A 20298-nucleotide genomic window follows, 5' to 3' on the forward strand; every position below is an offset into this window, starting at 1 on the left:
TTGCAAATATTTCAGGTTGTTACTACTGATGCCTTAGTTACAAGAGACGAATGCTACAAGTTTTAACCAAATTACTGTAAGTAACAGTGTTGCCTTATCTACTTTAATTAGGCAAATTTTCTAGCGATAAATATGTTTGTTTTGATCCAATTCTATCTTGTTTTACCTAAGTCGTCTTGGCTTGTTAGGATTACTTCCATTTATTAACTGCGGGCATAAAATTAAACATTCTAAACCTCTCCAGGGTGGATACACATGCTTCACAGGTAGATGGAGATAGCAGTACGCGAATGATGGTGTTATCGCTTTGGCTAGTGGGCTCTCAGGGACTCATACAATCTCTTCTTTCAATAGCTCAGCTCAGAGCGAGGTAAACGACGACCTACTATACACAGGTGTCTTGATGCTGTATGATAATTTATTTTTATGCACTTCGATCTGTGTTGGACTTGGGAATGGATTTTCCCACCATGTTTGCAAAGGGAAACAGCTTAACAACCATAGCTTTGAATGGGAATCAACTTGGAGGACCTATTCCAAGATCTTTGGTCAATTGCAGTAAACTAGAGGCTCTTGATTTGGGAAACAACAAGTTACAAGATACATTTGAACCAGTTGGTAGGGAAGATCCTCATCCAGGAACAAATTACAAATTTGAAATTTCTTGAGGTGATAGACTTGTTACAAAATCATTTGGTTGGATGCATTCCTACGTACGGGGTACCAGTTGAACACCTTTGAATTTTCATTGTCAAGAGAATGCAATGACAACAATAGATCACATGAACATGAACACCAACAACAACATGTTGAGTTATTGGAAGATAAATTTATGAGTGGATTCACTTGGAGAATGGTAGTTATTGGGTTTTGTCGTGGAGTGTTATTTGGAATCTTCATCACTTCATGGAGCATCTATCTCATGTCTCGGACTGGGAAGCCAAAATGGATGTTTGTGACTTTCTACAGGCCGGGAACGACCGTCCCATGAAAAAGAAGGAATGTTTGAAAATGCTAATGATGAAATGAGGTAGTTTTAGAGGTGTGGATTGGCAGTAGAGAAGTAGATAAAACTGCAATAATGTCGATTTTCTGGTTCTATGTTATTTATATATGTGTTTGATTGTTTGTTTGAGTTGGAGGCTGCAATACTTATTAATCAATTTATAGGGAACTTGGAGAGATTCCAGGAGGTGTTACTGTACTGCTGCAATCGGTTTTAAAGGTGGTGGGATGTATGACAGGTGGATTGCGTGCATTGTGAGTTGTGACATATATATATATATATATGTAGATGCCATTACTACAGGTTATCTTCTGCCTCAAGTGGCCCTAGAAAATAGAGGCCAATATCAAATTTGATTGGTTTATTTTTAATTTAAATGTTAAAGTTAGTTTCTGTGTCTTTCTTGGTACATGATCAGTAAAATATTCTTAAGAATTCACAACGCCTTCGTTGTCTTGAAACCATATATGAATCCCAGGAGCGTGCGTTTACTAAAAATGTGGTGGCATGGCCGCAGCAGCACCTGTAGTATATTGCAAAATGGTATGTATGGAAATTTTTTTTTAGGTTTGATCCCACGCCCTTGAAGTACAATTTATGGTGCATGCAATGGAAACAACATTTCTCTCTTAGTGATGATTGATATATATATATATATATATATATATATATATATATATATATATATATACACGGCCCAATTAATAGGCTTATTTAAACTGCAAGCTAAGGTTAATTTGACGTTCTCGTCATCTCTACAATTTTCTAGCGATAAAGATATTTGTTTTGATCCAATTTTATCTTGTATTACCTAAGTTATCTTGTTAGGATTACTTAACTGCATAAAATTAAACATTTTAAACCTCTCCAGATATACATGCTTCATAGGTAGAGGGATATATCAGGGCAATACGAATGATGTTGTTATCGCTCTAGCTAGTGGGCTCTCAGGGACGGATCGGATAAGATCTCTTCTTTGCATAGCTCAGTGGCAAACGACCTACAGAGGTGCCTCGATGTTGTATGTGAATCTACCACCTTATTTATTTTTATATGTTGTCTAGCTCCCTCGTAAATTCTCACTAGTAATTGGCGTAAGTATTTTGTCACTTAAAATGCTAGGAATTTGTAAAATGTGTGACAGTTTTGTGACCTCTTACTTTCATTTTTTTTTTATTTTATTATTTTGTAATGAACCAGCATGTAGTGTTTCTGTTACATTTTTCATGGCCTTGGCCCCCCTACTTTGCTAGCTAGTTAGGTCTCAGATAGGTGGTATCTATCTAAAACTTTAATTTCCAGTTGTTCCTTTGGACTACAATACGTGCATTACAAATATGGTTATTCTCCAGGTAATGCAGGGGCTCGCAAAATCTATAGCTTGATTGAGGTCTGTACACTATGCTATCATTGATTGTCTTTTGCTCATTCTATTTCCGTCTTCCACTTTCTTTCAATCATCAATATAAAGATTCTAAACTTGCAGTGTTGCAACCAGTAATTATATGAGGAAGGCTCGAGAGACTCATGGAACGGTTGAAGTTGACATATCTATTGGTAATAACTCTCAACTAATGTGTGAAAATAGATTTAATTCTATTTTTGGTCCTAGATTTATAGGTGTTTGTCCACTTTTAGTCATTTTTTAATCAAAACATTATTTTTTGGTCCTAGTATTATTAGCATGACCAATTTTGGTCCTCAATCAACAAAATCGTTGAAATTTCGTTAAATTGAAGGACATTTTGATCTTTTTAATACAAAGTGCATTAACCCATTATTTTTTTATGTTTATTTTTTTTAAAAAAATCATAATTGAAGAACGAAATACCCTTGTATTTAACGAAATTTCAATAATGTTTTTGATAGAGGACCAAAATTGGTCATGTCATAATAATACTAGGACCAAAAATGAATGTTCTAATAAAAAAAGACTAAAAGTGAACTGTCACCTATAAATCTAAGACAAAAAATGGAATTAACTCGTGAATATATTATGTTTTGGTTAAAATTCAAAATGGGTTCCCGTACTGAATGGTTTGCATCCATCCATACAAGTGACCATACAAGTGATGGTTCAGGAAGTGGAGTTGCATGGAGCTGCGACTTGAGCTGATTAGAGAAAGTGTTTCAATTCAGTTTAAAGAGATAAGGATTACAATAGTATATCAGATAGAAGAACACTAGACTCTCCTAACTAATAGATCTATACTAGTCAAACAATCTACTACCACAAAGTACAAGGTTGATGTGCTACAACGTTGCCCGTCCCAAGTAATCGGCCGGTGAGGCATTACCTTGCCGGAGCGACTGGAATTGCCCAAGCAGATTGAGGCAACGTGCACGGGTGGAGGAACCAAGAGCCGCAGTGATGGAACGCCATACTTCCTGGGAGGTATTCCGGCCAACGGCCAAGTGCAAGACCTCGTCTGACATCGAGGAGATGAGGAGCGACATGATAGATTGATCATGTTGCACCTATGCCTTGTACGTGGGATTAGGGACCGGAGCCATGGCAGTGGTACCTGATGTAACACTCCGGAATTTTTAAAACTTTCAAAGACAATATAATAAAGGTAAATGATTACAAATCCCAAAATACGTTTATAAGGGCACGGGGTGTTATGCCACACCTGAGCTAGAGAACTCAGGTGCACAGGCCAAGTTCTAACAATCTCAATCAGTATCAATACAAATCATGGCACGCAGGCAAAAAGGGAAGAACTATCTAATCTACGCCCCAACCTCTAGCGCGCTCCAGTGATCTACTCGTCCGTGCTTGAAAGCCAAATATATCTGTTCAGCGAGAGATGCTGGTAACCCACTCCAACGCGTTGAAATACAATACATATAGAGATATATATAGATATACGAAAACCATTTTGAACATGAAGATATATCCTACGAACTCTACCTTTTAAAACAGGGATAGACTCAACACATAGAGCTAAACACAAACGGTAGTTATAGCAAGCATATATAGTTCGCAACAGGCAAGGTAGATAAGGCTGAGCATAATCAATAATCATAACCCAACATAAACAATCCCCAACGTAAATCCCGTAGTTACATCCCCAAGATACTCATAATCACAACTCATCCATGTCTCATCACATAAGCACACTTTGTTGGCGCCACAGGACCAATCGCATGCCCATACACGAGGGTCAGCGCATATAGCTCTGACACGGCCCCGCAGCACCTTGCTCCGTCTCACAATACGGAGGGGTCGATCGCAACCGATCGATGAACCGCAGCTCATCATAGTTTGAACGCAACCAAACGGTGGACCGCAGCCCAAGAGTATGTCATCTGACCGCAGCGAGGAAAATGAACCGCAGCTCATGTAGAACGGTGGACCGCAGCCCTATATAATATTTATATACCTGACCGATCGCAACTGGCCTGGTTAACAGTCAGTATGGTTCTCAACCCATCCGACTGCCCGTATAATCCATTTGATCGCAACCAAACGGTGGACCGCAGCCCTATATAATATTTATATACCTGACCGATCGCAACCGGCCTGGTTAACAGTCAGTATGGTTCTCAACCCATCCAACTGCCCGTATAGCCAATTTGATCGCAACCAAATTGGGGTATCATGCACACATAACACATAGCAAGCACATGCAACCCACATTAACACATTGGGAAGGGGGAGAAAACGTATAACAAAACCTATGCGTGATCCTTCACATACTAAGAATAATCCTAAGGGGTTCATACTTCTTTCACCTAGGTCAACGGGATACCAATTCAACTAGCATGCAATATATAAGACTCATACAACCTACGAACGGTACCCAAAATATCAAACTAGACATAGGCACGATAGACGGAGTCCGTTGGGACACCACGGGGGTCGGGGGAACATCAAACGGGGAAGCCAAAATTCCAAGGTGGGGTACAAACCAGCGGGTAGCCGGTGGGTGAGGGGTCACCCGCCGGCGGCACTATTCCGGGCAGCGGGTGCCCGGTGGGCAGCCCGCCCACCGGCTGCCCGCTGCCGGCGTTGCCCAAATAGGCCGCGGGTAGGTGGCGGGTCCCCTACCCCCCACTGACTCTTTTTCACAAAAAAAAAAAATGCCCCTGGAACCTTTGTGGAACCCGAAACCATGCTTAGACACTTTCAAACGCAATTGATAACACACGTAGACAATTAACAGATCAAAATCAAGAAACATATGGCACATAACCTATCATGCTTTTCTAAACATAATCAACACCCAATCATGCGAATTCCCACCCAATATACCAAGAATAATACCATACGAATTCCACGATATAACCTAGGGTTCTAATTATTTTTAAATCAACAAGAACACAATTCATCTTCCAAAATCAAGATTCGGTAGGAATATCGTATAACTATCAAGAACCTCATATAATCATTAAGAACATCAAGAACACCATATAATTATCAAGAACGTCATATAATCATCAAGAACACCATAATTATCAAGAACCTCTTATCATCAAGATCACCCATGGAATCATCCCACCGATCATCAATAATAATATCACAAATCATCAATACACAATAATATGGGGAAATCCTAAGAGGGGAATCATAGCTATGAAAATAGGTTTTGTTGAGACATGGGTTACCTTTTAGCCTTAATTAATTTCCTTGGCTATGAAGGGTCTTTCTTGAAGCTTTCTTCTTTCTTGATTCCTCCTAGGGGAATTCTTGGAACTTCTTGTGTGGTGAGGGATTATTGTGGTGGGGGGTTCTTGGTGCCTCTTAAGTCCCCTATTTATATATCTAGGAGTCCTAATTAGGAACTAATATTATAGGCTTGCTAATTCTATTCCTTTTAGGGCTAGGGGTTGGGTTTTAGGGGTGGTCCGTGGGCCTTTTCCCTAATTAATTATTGTAATTTAATTCTTTCTTTGGATAATTGGTTAAATGATTAATTGGTTTTAGGGGTCGTAACACGGGGTGTTACACCTGATGCAAACTCACCGGAGGCGGGGGAGGCATCGACGGTTGGCGGAGGGCACGGCGTATCGCCATTAATGAATCCAAGGAGATCCTGACCGCGTAAGAACGGGACCAGTTGCGTACGCCAGAACAAGAAGTTCCTGGACTTAAACTTGATAAAGACGAAGCGATGAGCTGAGGCTAGGGGATTAGGGTGGGTGGCCGGAGACGAAGCACCGGCGGCGGTGACCGTTCGTTCCGACAAATTGGTCGACATCTAGGGTGGTGTTCGGTTGTTTGCGGTGGAGAGAGAGACAAAAGGATCGATAACCTATAGCAACTAACTGATACCAGATTAGAGAAAATGTTTCAATTCAGTTCAAAGAGATAAGGACTACAATAGTATATTAGATAGAAGAACGCTACACTCTCCTAACTAATAGACCTATACTAGTCAAACAATCTACTACCACATAAATATTAACTATACTATAACACAAATATAATATGCAATAATAACATCATTAACAGAGCTATGATTATGTGAAGATAAACACGGAGTACACAACGTGAAAAATAAATTTATGACGGAGGCTTGGTGCTCCAGGCCTAACTAGCAATCCATACAAACTGCACTTGTCACTGGTGTACACTTAGCTAACTAGCTAGGTCTCAGATCAGATAAACTTAAAGCCTTACATCTTCCATGGTTATGTACCTGGGCTTTATGTGGGAAAAGGAGTAGGAAATAATCAGATTGAATTGCAATAGACCTGTAGTCATTAGGATTAAAAAAGAATCAAGAATATTTACTTTAATAAGATTGAGTATTTCATTTTTCAAATTTCACCTAGATGGATATGATGCAGTCATCCTCTTTGCAATGCAAAGCAAAAACAAGAAAAAGTTGATAGGTTGTGCCTTTCTGTAACATTTTTGCATTTAAGAGAATTCAATAGTTTATTAAAATGTATGACATTACAAAATGCACTTAATTAGAAAAGTATGTTTTATTATGTATTAGACTAGTAAGTGTACAACTTGTATTAATAACCTGTAAGAAAAAGAGTAATGTTAGATACGTGATATCCTCTTGTGACTTTAATCTATAATGTTCACGCCTCTTCTCTAATATTATCTTCTCTAATATTATCGTTACTACTTTAACCGCTTTAATTTCACTTTACCTGTCCCACCCCGCAATAAAAGCGATTTAATATCAGCGGAGTCCCGAAGATCCATTGTCTTTTGTAATAATTTCAAATTTAGTTTCAAACTATCATTTAACATCCCAAACTATCATATTTTGGACATTGATCGTCCTTCCGATGACTTTTCTAGTGAAACTTATTTTAGGCAAGGGTATTTTCATCTCTTTAATTTTTTTATTACTTTAAATTTCCAATGAGTTAATTCAAGCAGAAGTCCATTGTCTTTGGTGACAATTCCAAATTTAGTCTCAGACAATCATTTTTGACATTTAACACCCCAAATTATAATCTTTTGGATACTTTTGGTCCTTCCGATGTAACCCTATTTTTGGAAAGGGTATTTTCCGATGACAAATAAAAAGTTTAATTTCTTTCTTATTGTTTCTCCTTATTTTTTGCTCTACAACTATAGTACAACAATAGCTGTTAGACTGAAGCCAACGAGGTGGCGACATCTTGAGCTTTCCAATTGAATTGCAAAATGATTCCATGCACCCAGTGATCCTCATGTACTTGGTATCATCATTGGTGAAGAATGATTTGGGGTCAGGTTGAAGGAGATGAGACAAGTGTAGGGTGAAGGAGATGGTGCAATCCACAACCGAAAAGATGAGAATAGAAAAAAAAAAAAAAAAAAAAAAAAAAAAAAAAAAAAAAAAACCGCAAAGAATTAGAAAATTAAAAAAAAAAAAAAAAATTGAAGAGACGAAAATGGTCTTGTTTCGAAGGAGTAAAAATAATTGTTTTGGGATTTATAAAATAGCCTTAAAAGAAGATTCATCCTTGAAGCTAAGTTCAAACGAAAAGAGTTTTCTTAAAACGGATGTTTTCTAAAAAAGGTAACTCGGAACATTGCAAGACTTGCAAGATTAGGCTTAGGAACCAACGCGTAGTGTTTATGTTATATTTTTCATGTGCCTTGCGTTACACTAACTCACATAACAACTAATACATCAGTGGTATTTATCTAAAACTTCGGTTCTTCCTTTAGATTGCAGTGCATTACAAATATGGTTATTCTCCAGGTAATGCAGGGCGTAGCAAACTCTATAGCTTGGATGGAGAGGGAGCAACATGCTTGATTGAGGTCTATACATTTTTTGAAATGTTAAGGACACTAGTCGTACTAAATGTGTCTATCAAGTAAAAAACAATTATTTGAAATGGATGTTGTTGAGACTTAAGATCAAGCGTTTACCACTATACTATAGCTTTTGGAGTGTGGTCACGGGTTTTGCTACTAGCTATAGCTTTTAGCATCCTGCCTTTCAAAAAATAAAGTTGTGTCTTTGCTACTAGCTATAGCTTTTAGCATCCTGCCTTTCAAAAAATAAAGTTGTGTCTTTGCTACTAGCTATAGCTTTTGGCATAGTAGTAAGCGCTTGATCGATCTTAAGAAATGGAAACGTATTCGAGGATTTTTAGCATACAATTAAAGAGCTGCTCTGAAAATTTCCTATACCTAATCTGATACAATGTAATTGGATACAGGGTAGCTGGAGCAGCATCCACATAGGTACGGTGATGGTCTAGGAAGTGGAGTTGCATGGGTCTCATATCAGATTATCTAAAGGCCTTACATCGTCTATATTCGTGTTCTTCATGGTTATGTCCCTGGGATTTATGTGGGAAAAGGGAATAAGAATATTAACATTAATAAGATTGAAATTTTGGGTGTATTTCATTTCTCGTATTCCACCTGGAATGGATGCAGTCATCCTGTTTGCAATGCAGAGCAAAAGCAAGAAAATTCAATGGTTTATTAAAATGTATGACATTACAAAATGCAGTTAACTAGAAAAGTATGTTTTACGACTGTATGTTTTAAACTAGTAAGTGTACAACTTGTATGAAAAAGAGTAATCTTAGATACATGATATCTTGAGACTTTGATATATAATGCTCACATTCTTTTCACTAATTTTATCGCCACTACTTTTTAACCGCTCTAATTTCACTTTACCTGCCCCACCCTCCACAATAAGAAAGCAATATGAAGCTCCTCTTTCCCATCAATGAATTCACTGGGAGAAGTACAAGTACTCTTACTGGAGCATGGAAATGTTGCAAACTTGATTAGGCACTTCTCTGCATCCAAAAATTCTTGAGTGACTGCAATGGGTATCCAAGGAATATATTTGTTTCATTACGATATTTAGATCTTTTTAAAAACAGTATAGTTGACTTTATAACATTTTTCAACTATCGAAATTAGAATCACTTATTCTATCTTATAACTCAAAGCTAGTTGGTTCATTACCAATGCTCAGTTGGAGTTGCAATCAAACACTACAAGTGTTACATCTTAACTTGACGAATATTTTTGAAGAGCTACCAAATTCAATATTTTTGACGTATACGTTTAAAAGTAATCGAGTGTACTTAAGCGATAATGAATTCAACTCTAATGCCCAACTCCCAATCTCACATTTGAATCAACCAACTTATTCAGGTCCTTCATACAACCATTTTGAGGGAGGAATTCTAAATATCTTTTCTAATCTCCAACAGCTCACCTTTTTATATCTCTATACAAACACTTTCTACGGCAGTTTCCCATCATCATTTGTAAACATTATCCAACTTGAAGTTTTAGCATTAATTTAAGTAGAAATTCACTAATTGGCCCAATCCCTCAATTGCGAGCGGACTCCAAAAACTCTGGGGGTTATCCTTGTATGAAAACACACTATGAACGAACTTACGTTATACAATTTCCATAATTATGATAGAAGCTTTGCTAAACAGTGAAGTGACTTTATACATTTCCCATGCCCCGCCCGTGATACAAGTTTAGCTGCACAGTGATGTTACATTATACATACCCCAAACAATGGAGTAGCCAATAAAAATCAAGTCATGGATGGAGAATTAGTCATGCCCCAGCTTGTGGAGTAAGTAATAGAAATCAAGTCATAGATAGAGAATAATTATGACAAAAGCTTCTTTGTACAGTGAAGTTACGTTATACATATAGAAACAAAATGAATTGTATATAACACCAACAGGTCTAGGGTCTTAAATAGCCATGCATACATCTGAATCACCACAATCTACGTAACAGTTACTAGACCTATTCTAGTGCTACAAAGTAGGAAAGAACTAGTCTATGCATATATCATTCCTTCTTACGCCCCCGCAATATGGTGGATCCATCAGAGACACCCAGCTTGGAGTGGAAGCATTCATAAGAACGATGCGGCAAAGATTTGGTTAGCACATCTGCCACCTGATCCTGCGTGCGAATGTAACGTACTTGTAAGGCCCCGCTACTGACAAGGTCACGAACGAAGTAATAGTCCAACGCAAGGTGTTTCATCCGAGAATGATAAACCGGATTTTTGCACACATAGGTGGCACCTATGTTATCTCAATATAGGACCGGCGTAGCATACACCCTTATACCCAGATCAAGTAACAAGTTCTACATCCAAACTACTTCAGCTGCCACATTGGCAAGAGCCTGATACTCGACTTCGGTAAACAACCGTGTAACACCTTTCTGGAGAACCGAACGCCAAGAAATAATGTTAGACCCTAGATACACAACATAGCCTGTTGTTGAACGTCCCCCATCATGGACCCCACCCCAGATTGAATCTGAAAAAGCGGTGAGAGACAAGGTTGAGCCCCTCCGTGTAATACCCAATTTCCTATAAATGCAATTATGCTTAAGTTTTATTAAGTGAAAAGTCAACAAGTCAAAGCTTCTTATTTTGATATTGGATAAAATTACCAAATTACCCTTGTTTACCCTTAAAGGTTAAGGGACCACTTTAGTCTTGGATAAGCATCTCATTTGAAAGAAGACAAGGAGAGCTAATTAGAGAGAGATAGGGGAAGGGAAAACCTTGAAGCTTGGATCTCTAAGATATTGAGTATTCTAGGTGAGTTTAACCTCTATCTTTTACTCTTTATGAGTTGGGTTTATCTTTGGAGCCCTAAGATTGATATTTGAAAATATTAGGGATTTTGACAAGGAGTATTTGGGCAAGCAAAATAGTTAAGATTTGGATGTTTTAGGTAAGTGTGTATTTCTCTCAAAACTATTTTTACCCTATACTATAAATTAAACTTGTGATTTGAGTTGTATATTGAAATTTTGAGCTGCGGTTTTGGACTGGAATTGTTGTGAACTGTGTTTCCGGACAGGAATTGTTTACTTATATAATCTGGACTGGAATAGTCATCAAGTGTAGAAATGGTCGAATGGCTTGTGGTTGTTGCATAGGTAGAAGTAGGTCGGGGGTTCGACTCTGCCTGCTAGCATACCTTATGTTTATTTTTCTATATGTATTACATGCTTATAAAATGTATTATTTTTTTAAAGAGAGAATTGAACTCTTAACCTCATGCTTATATTAAATTGAGTTCTTCCAACTAAACCATTTCAATTCCTTTGAAATTACTTTGGTTTAATAAACTATTCCATGATTTTTAAAGAGTTATGTACTAAGAAAATTATTATTTTGAGAATGGTTTATAACTTGCATATTTCGTAGTTTGATAAACTTATTATCTATTTTGGAAATATGTACTTTGTTATGTGACTTTAAGGAAATGATTTTTGCTACATCGGGCTATTTGATTATAAGAACTATTTTGAGTGTTTGATCAAACTCATGAGGCAACCTACATTTTGTTGTTTGTTTTGTTTGGCTTGGAACGTTCCTAAATGCTCATTCCGAATCGTCGAGCTTGACTCATTCCGAATTGTCGAGTCTTTTGAATTATTTGTTGGAACGTTCCATCCGGCTCATTCTGAATCGTCAAGCCTGGCTCATTCCGAATCGTCGAGTCTTTTTGGACCATTATATCGATAATGGTGTGTGCCACAGAATATAATGGTGGTTGTAGGTTGCCAATGGGTCATATGTTAAGGAATGATTTGTGCTTTTGAATGTATTGTGTTATGAAATATTGTTGATGCCCATGTAGCTAAAGTTTCTTGTTTTGTGAGCTTATGTATTGTATGATGGAGTATATTACGACTTCGATATGGTTTAAAGATCAAGTTTTGCATCTAGTTATTACTCTAAAGCTTTTTGTATTATATTGGGGTTACTTGATCCAGGGTTGAGAGGAGTACCACTTACTGGGCATTAGCTCATTATTTGTATTTGTTTTTCCTCATGTTTCAGAGTAGTTAAGGACATGTGAATAGCACGAGCACAAGTGGTGGGGTCTCGAAGGTGACTTTTGGAAACTAGGAGACTTAGTCCTACTATTGGAGCTTATCACAGATTTTTGTTTCTTTTGGATATTCCCGTTGACCCTTTGTATTTTGGTAAACCATTGTGCTTGGTTTTGGTGCTTGTAATGCATTTTGTTATGCTAGTCTTGATTGTAGATATTTAACAGTGATGATTTGGTGAGTTTTTGGGAAGAACTAGTTGTTTATATTAGCCATAAAAGTGAGGAATTATTATGTATTAAAGTGTTGTTATGAAGGTTCTGAGAGGTATGTATGGCTAGGCTTCGTATTGTTACAGGCTTTCGTGTAGCGATACGGCCGGGTCATGTCCTAGAAGCGGGGCGTGACACTTCGTAAGAACAATTCATGACATATGGTGCCCTTGAGATAGTGCAAAACACCCTTAACACCTTGCCAATGCAACATGGTAGGGGAATTCAAAAACTGCGATAGGCGGTTGACAATAAAACCAACATCGGGCCTAGTAACAGATAGGTACTGCAAAAGCCCAACTGCACGACAGTACAAAGCACCATCGGCCAGTGTCGAACCATAATCACTATATATGGAGCTCAACAGCAGAACCAGGAGTGGAAATTGGCTTAGCATCCTGCATGTGACATTCTGTCATAATATAGTGATATATTGAGCTTGAGAGAGAAAGATACTAGCGGGGTCGGAACTAGCTCAACACCAAGAAAATGACGCAAAGGGCCAAGGTCCTTGAGAAAGAGCCGAGTTGCCAAAGAGCTAACAAACTGAGTAAGGAATGTAGGAGAACTTCCAGTCGAAATAATATCATCCACGTACACCATAAAATACGCCACAATATCATCGACTTGATAAATAAAGAGAGAGAGTAGTCAACCCGCGATCGCCTGAACCCAACCGAGACTAGAAAGGATGACAACTCCATACACCAGGCTCGAGGAGCCTGTTTAAGACCATAAATGGCCTTTTTCAAACGACACACATGTTTTAGTCGCAGTGGATCACAGAAACTCAGTGGTTTAGTGGTTTAACAATACTCATCTATATAAGGACTTCTCTTTTATAATTTTTAACTTTATTCTTTTTTGTTCGTGCGGACACTTCTACAACCTTTTACCCATTTGTAGCTATGGTATAACAAATAGCCACACGTAGAGTTGTGTTGACTCATCGCTTACATCATCCTTGTTTATACCGTAAAAATTGTTTTTTAAAGGAAAGTCTTTCACTCTTACATTTGTCTCTAAAATAGTGAGATTTCACTGGGATGCTATGTATGCATGTAATTTGTGCTATTTGGTTGAAAAATGGAAAATGGGCTTATATATGTGAGTATGTCCATCCCTATTACAAAGTTGATAATTATGTGAAAACATATTCAGCATCAATTCACCCCATGGATGGGCCTTCTAAGTGGCCAAATAGTGATAGACAAAGCTCCATCGACACCGGCCACTTTGCTTGTCACTATTAAAGTTGGCAAATTATATCATGTACCACGCGTCTTTTTTTTTTAAATGAAAATAAGCAATGTTTGTTTTCTGCCGTTTCGCACCCTTTTGCAAAAAATAACCCGGTTCTTCAGTGTCATTTTGTATACACTGCAGTGTTAGTTCAACACAATTACAGTTTCATTTCGATATGACTATAGTTTCATTCTATATTTATAGATTCAAATATGTGAAAATGTTATTTAATTTTATTTTATATACACTATAGTTTCATTAAAACACAACTATGTGATCATTTTGATATAATTACAGCTTCATTGTACAATATACACTCAAATATGTGAAATGTTATTTGATCAGTTTCATTTTATATACACTGCAGTTTCATTTCACTATAACTACAGTATCATTTTGATATAACTGCAGTGTCGGTTTAGATATATTGTAGTGTCAGTTGGTGTTTAATACACCATACAAGCGGACTCCATTAACTATAACGGCAGGCCGTTTTTTACCGCGGTGCACATACACCGCGGTCTATGGTATAATGACCCATTAAAGTTGGGAGACCCAAAAAAAAATCAAGCGTAAGATCCGTTGGGGAAATAACTAAGGATGGAGTGTGTATATCTAGGAAGCATGTTACCTTCATTGCACAATATGTAAACAAAAGGGTCATAGTAGTGAGAGGTTCCTTCATAAACCATCTACTTCAAATAGAGTCCAAGTATAACCTATATAGTATGCTAACAAGAGTTAATTCTCAAAATAGTCCTCTGACTATGACCTTTTCTCAAATTGGTTCATTGACTTTTAATTGCACCCAAAGTGATCCTCCGACTATTAAATTTTAAGCCAAAATTGTCCTATGTTAATTTTGGTTTTAAGTGGGTGTTTAAATGAGGGGTAAAATTAGAAATTCAGTGTTTTACTATAGATAGAGAATTACTTTGGGTGAAATTAAAAGTCAAAAGACTAATTTGAACTATCTAGTTAATATTTTAAAAGAAAATTTCATTTTTATGAACTATCTATACTAGTTAATATAATCTAAAAGTTTCAATTGTGTATTATCGTATTTAAATTAATATAAAATACTTAGAGTTGATCTAATTAAATTAAAAAGTATTTATGAATAAAATATTAATAGAGATGATATACAATTTATTCCAACCATTTCATATTTTATTATAAATATACTTTTATCATGTTTTGAAGTTTTTTTTTTTTTCGCCTCTACTAAGGCACTGACCAACATTTTTTGTTATGCCCCTATTAACCAATATTGTATTTTTGTAATAGACGATGATTTTTTCTTTCTTTCTTATCCGTTTGTATTTAACTTTTATTTTTTTAATAAGCAATGGTTTATGTATGTTGTCCATTTGGTTGTAATTTTTCACAATAGTTTTGTCATTATATGTATGCCTATTTATGATCATAGAAAATCAAAATTCAAAATTTCAAATACATAATGTCAAGTATTCCTGAATAATAAAGAGTTAAAGTTAATGTTAGTTTGTACAACTATATATAAGTACTAGGCTAATAATCAAAATTATTATTCTAAGTTATTTTTAAAAACAAATAATTTTCTAGCTAACAATTAAAGTAAAAAGATTGTTTATTTAGAAAATGAAAATAAGTACAAGATCAATCCCTTTTAATCAAAATGACTACAAAACTACAAATCATGTTGGAACTATAAAGAGAAAATTCTTAAAATGATCCTCCGACTATGACATTTTATAAAATTGGTCATTTGACTTTTAATTGCACCCAAAATAGTCCGTTGACTATAGTAAAAATCCTAAATTACCAGTTTTACCCTTCATTTTAACACGCACTTAACACCAAAATTAACGGAGGACCATTTTGACTTAAAATTCAATAGCCGGAGGACCACTTTGGGTGCAATTAAAAGTCAAGGAACCGAATTGAGAAAAGGTCATAGTCGAAGGACCATTTTGGGAATTAACTCTGCTAACAACATCATTGTATTATGGAATACTAGTATTTTCACCCGTGCGATGGACGGAATTGATTTGTTGTAATATATTAAGAATATTTGGATCGATATATAATTATTTAAATTAGAACATCTAATACACACACACTTATATATTGGGGTGGAGTGGGGATGGCTGCCCCCATAATGAATCTGCCCATGCATAGACGAAGCATCAAAGATAAGAGATGAAGCTTTTTGTTCATCTCATATTTCAAAGATAAAACTACTTGCTCGTTCATAGAAAAAGTTTCTTACTTCATCTTAAATCAAGACAAAGTCTAATTTGAAAACTAAAATTTACATTCAATTATATGATTACCATAGTATTTTTACATTTAATCACCAATTATTAATCATATTTATTTTGTTTGTTAATTAATTAAGAGTTAATTCCAGCAATGGTCCTCTGAGTATAATGATTTTCCACAATTGGTCCTTGACTTTTAATTTGGACAATTTTGACATTGACTATTAAAATCTTTTCAATGTTGGTCCTTCCGTCATAATCTCGTTAAGTGATTGTCAAATGAAGGGGTAAAATCGTCTTTTCAGCTATTGAGTGTATATTTCCTTGTTGTTCCTCCTCTGTATACGCAAAACAAATCAAAATCTCAAAACTCTATACACCACATATATCAAAATCCGCAAATCTCCTCCAAATCAGCGGCGAGCGGAAGCAGGAGATGGAAGAGAAAGGCGACACTTGGCACGACGTCGAGCGGAGCTCCGGGAAGTTCGTCAAGAGGTTTCGGCTGCCGGAAATACCAAGGAGGATCAAGTGAAGGCTAGCATGGACAACAGGCGTTCTGGCTGTCACAGTTTCAAAGGAGGTGGAGAAGAAGCAGCGTGATGTCAAATCCATCGACATTTCCTGCTAATTTCAGACGTTTGGCTGTCTTTGCCCAATGTTTCGGCGTTAATAAGGTAGAAAAATGATGACGGTTGGTTGTGTCGTTTCTACTGTACTAGGAAGGATTTCTTCAATGGTGGTGTTTCAAGTTCAATCTGACTTCTTTTGAAAGAAAAAAAAATTGTAGAATTAAAAGAACTTGGATTCTGGTCCAAGAACGAAGTGAAACAATTGTTAGAGAGATCAGAGTAGAGATTTGTAGAATTATTGTAAAGACCTTCTTGAGAGAGAGCATCGAGGGCATTGGTGCCGTCGCCGGAGAGGAGGTGGCGTCGCCGCAACTCCTCCTCTTCGAGGTGTCGCTGCTCCGCCCGGACGGCGACTTTGATGCAGTAGCTCTCGCCGACGAGTAGGTCCCACCGGAAGATGTGGAACAGGCTGGTTATCATGTCGTCAATCTCGTCTTCCTTCATGTCCAGCAACTTGTTCACGGTGAAGCCCAGGAGACTGCTTCTTGGTGGGGGCATTGCAGCTCTTGGTTCCCATTTGAACAAGCTTGAAGAGAAGACATCTGGGTCTATTTTTTCTTTCTGTTTATGAAGGTTTAGTGGAGGTGATGACAAGTGTTGACTTAACCTCTATTAACACAGTTTCAATATTTATGCGACAAGAAATTATACACTCAGCAAATGAATGGACGATTTTACCCCTCTATTTAACATCCATTTAACGAATTTATGACGGAAGGACTAACATTGAAAAGATTTTGATAGCCAAGTGTCAAAATTGTCCAAATTAAAAGTCGATGATCAATTGTAGAAAATCATTATACTCAGAGGACCATTGCTGGAATTAACTCTTAATTAAAACGAATATGTCAATTGTAATCATGCAACCAATTGTGGCATTAATTCTAAAGAAAAACACATTAAAATGTTAAGTAAGTTAAAACTTGTTAGTCGTGGATCCGTGGCGCAATGGTAGCACGTCTGACTCCAAATCAGAAGGTTGCGTGTTCAATTCAGGTTGGGTTCAATTCCTTTAGCCTTAACGGAATTTCTTTTTCCTCACCCTATCTTTTAGTTTTTTATAATTTGAGTAAGTACTTTCCTAAAACTAAATTGGAAACTAACTGCCACAAAACCAAATAAAAAGGGCTAAACTTTACTTTCCTAAAACTAAATTAATCAATCACAACAAGTTTACCATTAGGCTACTGACTGAAATTATATATACCCCTTTCCTCCCTCTCTCTCCATTCAAACATTTCTCTGTTTCCATCTTCAGACTCGTAACTCACTACAAGATTTCTCTGTTTCTGTGTTTCATATTTTCATACCCATCAATAAATCTTAATCGAAAGTTGAAAGCTTTTCAAGAATTAGCGTTGGAATTCCAGAATTTTGAGTTTCTTGGGGGCGATATGATGGTTCCACCGTAATTCGTGAGAGCTCTTCCGTAAACAATTAACCCCATCCGTAATTCAAATTCGCCGGCACCACCAAGTCAGTTAATGCAACCATCAACACTTCTGAGTTCTGATACAAGCAGATATGTCACTGCCCCTCTAATACATACCCTACACAACTGTGGCTCACAAAATAAATCTAAGCCCAATTGGATATCAAAGTGATATTGATATATTGCCTGCCTACTTACAAGCTTTCGCTACACTGAAAAATCCTCAATTAATAGGGATCATCATGAGAATATGAATTTAAAAATGCAAATTTTTTGAGCAACTAGCTAGTGTGCCAGTTACACTGCAAAAACTGTATATATTTGTACTATCGAAAACTGCATAAAGAAAACATCTTGACTTGAATCGAAATGCATTTTTTTCATAATCTCCCCCAATTACCGATAAAATAAAATCACTAGTCCCTGGAGCTTCTTAATTGATTAGGTATGCGGAACATACTCAGAAGCAGCTTTACTTTATTGCTCTGCAAATTGCCGATGAAATGCCTCTCTATATCCTCCGGAAGCTGTAATTCACAATCACTCCATCAAATAAACCAAGACAAGATAACAATCCAATGAGATAAAAGAACGGAGTCACAGAAAATTTCACGAAGAAAGGCGTCAAAGTTCTGGGAGAGAGGACCTATGTATTAAAAAAAAATATAAACGAACTTAGTCCAAATTCGAGTCCGCATACAAATATGTTAAAGTGTATTAAAAAATATATACAATATAAAATTTAATATAAATTTTGGTCAAATAATTATCTCAAATAAATACATAGCATTATATTCAAAGTTTAGCACTAAAGATTATAAATCAAGAACCTTAAAATTCATTTTCTTGCATTTAAAAAAAAAAAGGTTAAGTTTTTTTTTTTCGTTTAATTAATCTGTTTTTGATTATTTAGAACAAGACTTCATATTTCAATTATGGTTTTAATTGCATTATTCGAATGATTTAGGTCATTATGGTATTAATATTTTTTGTATGTATTTCTATAATAGTACAATTGTGCATTACTTTACTAATATTGTACTATTATTTTGTTATCGGACAAAATTGTTCTTACATCATTGTCAAACTTGCACGATCTAACTACAAAGTTGTTGACCAAAAATACAACTACACATGGACTCTAAAATTGTAGGATCATTTTAAATAGAATTGACAATATTTACATCCCATTGGCTCCAATTGAACAAGTTTACACATCATTCTCAGAATTTTATCAATGCATGAAAACTTCTAAAGAAATTTGTAAGTTAATTTTTACTATATATTATAACAATATCTATTTTATCCATATATTTCAAATCATTTATTATCATCTTCTATTGATATCAATTGTAGCAATTGTCAATGACAAACTCCCAAGATAATGTCTTAACAACGAATGGAAATAAAAATATCCATGACTTCATTGTTGTGGATAAAAGTAAGTACCACTTTATTATTCTTATTAATTTAAAAACTAAATTAGTAGCTACGACCAAAATAATACATATGCATTTAATTAATTTAGAACTAGATGTCTATAATGCATTTATTCAAAAAAATAAATTGATTCATTATAAAAAATAAAAAGAAATATAATTCCATTAGTTGTATTATCTTTATTTTCGACAATTTAAAGATTTCTTACCTTCAAATTCATTACTTAATTATATTCACTACATTGCTCATTGTCTTCTTTTTACATTATCTTGTAATTAAATATCAAAGTTATAATACAAAATATACCAAGGACCTTGTGGTCCACTAGTACTAAGTTGCTTTCTTATGTGGGATGTGGTGGGTTTGAGCCTCGGTAGAGGTGATTCTGGTGACATTTGATATTTTATACAAATATTATAAATATTACTCCCTCCGTCCCATTTTGTTTGTCTGGTTCGGTTAACGAGGCTTGACTGGAATTATTTTTAATTCAATTTTTCATAATATAAAGTTTAGTATTAGTATATAAAATTTATATATTTAGAAACTATAATAAAAGTACTATTAAACACAAAAATTTAAATTTAAAAAAAATAATTAAAAATTATTAAAGAAAATAAGCAATGAAGAAAGAGGTTGTTTGGCCAATGAATAGTAAACATGACAGGTAAAATGGGACAGATGGAGTAATATTTTGTTCAATACTTTCACATGATAATCTACAATATAATCTAATAACACATGAAACATATATGA

At 35.9% G+C, this 20298-nt stretch overlaps 1 non-coding gene across 1 annotated transcript; it reads left to right on the forward strand.

The window, feature by feature from the left end:
- The first annotated feature begins 17604 nt into the window (after nucleotides 1-17604).
- On the forward strand, nucleotides 17605-17676 carry TRNAW-CCA. The gene has a single exon. It is a non-coding gene; the product is annotated as a tRNA-Trp (tRNA).
- Nucleotides 17677-20298: the final 2622 nt, after the last annotated feature.

This window comes from Ipomoea nil, unplaced genomic scaffold (assembly GCF_001879475.1).
Source record: "Ipomoea nil cultivar Tokyo-kokei standard unplaced genomic scaffold, Asagao_1.1 scaffold0800, whole genome shotgun sequence".
NCBI lineage: Eukaryota > Viridiplantae > Streptophyta > Magnoliopsida > Solanales > Convolvulaceae > Ipomoea > Ipomoea nil.